This window comes from Chiloscyllium plagiosum, chromosome 49, assembly GCF_004010195.1.
Source record: "Chiloscyllium plagiosum isolate BGI_BamShark_2017 chromosome 49, ASM401019v2, whole genome shotgun sequence".
In the NCBI taxonomy this organism is placed as follows: domain Eukaryota; kingdom Metazoa; phylum Chordata; class Chondrichthyes; order Orectolobiformes; family Hemiscylliidae; genus Chiloscyllium; species Chiloscyllium plagiosum.
Genome location: NC_057758.1, coordinates 5,504,681 through 5,506,825, shown reverse-complemented (window position 1 = coordinate 5,506,825; position 2,145 = coordinate 5,504,681).

Sequence of the window (2,145 nt, the reverse complement as noted above, 5' to 3'; positions counted from 1 at the left end):
TCTCTCAGGGAGATAGCTGTACACTGACTGGTGTCTCTCAGTCCCCTCTCTCTCTCAGGGAGATACCTGTACACTGACTGGTGTGTCTCAGTCCCTTACTGTCTCCCAGGGAGATATCTGTACACTGACTGGTGTGTCTCAGTCCCCTACTCTCTCCCAGGGATATATTTGTACACTGACTGGTCTCTCTCAGTCCCCTCTCTCTCAGGGAGATGTCTATACACTGACTGGTGCCTCTCCGTCCCCCCTCTCTCTGAAGGAGATATCTGTACACTGACTGGTGTTTCTCAGTCTCCCCTCTCTTTCAGGGAGATATCTGTACACTGACTGGTGTCTCTCAGTCCCCTCTCTCTCAGTGGGATATCTGTACACTGACTGGTGTCTCTCCGTCCCCTCTCTCTCTCAGGGAGATATCTGTACACTGACTGGTGTCTCTCAGTCCCCTCGCGCTCTCCCAGGTAGATAGCTGTACACAGACTGGTGTCTTCCAGTCCCCCCCCTCTCTCAGGGAGATATCTGTACACTGACTGGTGTCTCACAGTCCCCTCTCTCTCTCTGGGGGAGATATCTGTACACAGACTGGTGTCCCTCAGTCCTCTCTCTCTATCTATCTCTATCTCCCTCTCTCTCTCTCTCTTCCCCCCATCTTCCTCTCCCAGTGAGATATCTTTTCACTCACTGGTGTCTCTCAGCCTCCTGTCTCTCAGGGAGATATCTGTGCACTGACTGGTCCCTCAGTGACCTCTCTCTCTGTCTGTCTGTCTCTCTCTCTGTCTCTCTTTCTCTTTTTCTTTCTCTCTCTACCTCAGGGACATATCTTTACAGTGACTAGTGTTTCTCATTCTCCTCTTTCTCTCTCGGAGAAAACTGTACGCTGATTGGTCTCTCAGTCCCCTCTCTGCCTCGCAGGGAGATATGTGTATACTGACTGCTGTCTCTCAGCTCTCCCTCTCTCTCTGAGTTAGATATCTGTGCACTGACTGGTGTCTCTCAGTCCCCTGTCTCCTCACAGGGAGTTATCTGTATACTGTCTGGTGTCTCTCAGTCCACTCTCTGCCTCACAGCGATATGTCCACACACTGATTCGTTCCCTCAGTTCCCTCCCCTTCTCTCCCCTCTCTCTCTCTCATGGAGTTATCTGTCTATTAACTGTATATTCTGTATCTGTATATTCAATGAACACCAGCTAGCCACAAAAAGACATGACCCCCTCTCCCTCATAGCCCCACATACGGATGAAAAAAAACCACCATTTCAACTGGGACAACACATCTATCCTGGGACAGGCTAAGCAAAGACATGCCAGAGAATTCCGAGAAGCCTGGCACTCCAACCACAACGCCATAAACAAGCACATAGATCTCGATGCCATCTATCAACCCCTCAGAAAACGAACAGGAAATGACATCACCACAAACCCCAGCAACCCCATCCAGGACAAACATATAAATAGAAAGCAGGAGACAACAGCGTTGCTTCACTTGGAGGTCGCCACTGATGATGTTACCTAGCCAGGTAATGAAACATCTGGATATCAAACCTACAGCTCAGCGAGCAAACCTACACCCTAAACCTCAACCTGAGCTACAAACCTTGCGGATAAGTCCATACACTGACTGGTTCCCTCTGTGCACGCTCTCCCCCTCTCTCTCTGGGATATATCTGTACAGTGACTACTGTTTCTCGCTCCCCCCTTTCTGTCTCAGGAAGATAGAATCATAGAGATGTACAGCATGGAAACAGACCCTTCGGTCCAACCCGTCCATGCCAACCAGATATCCCAACCCAATCTAGTCCCACTGCCAGCGCCCGACCCATATCCTTCCAAACCCTTCCTATTCATATACCCATCCAAATGCCTCTTAAATGTTGCAATTGTACCAGCCTCCACCTCATCCTCTGGCAGCTCATTCCAAATATGTACCACCCTCTGCGTGAAAAAGTTGCCCCTTAGGTCTCTTTTCTATCTTTCCCCTCTCACCCTAAACCTATGCCGTCTTGTTCTGGACTCCCAACCCCAGGGAAAAGACTTTGCCTATTTATCCTATCCATGCCCCTCATAATTTTGTAAACCTCTATAAGGTCATCCCTCAGCCTCCGACGCTCCAGGGAAAACAGCCCCAGCCTGTTCAGCCTCTCCCTGTA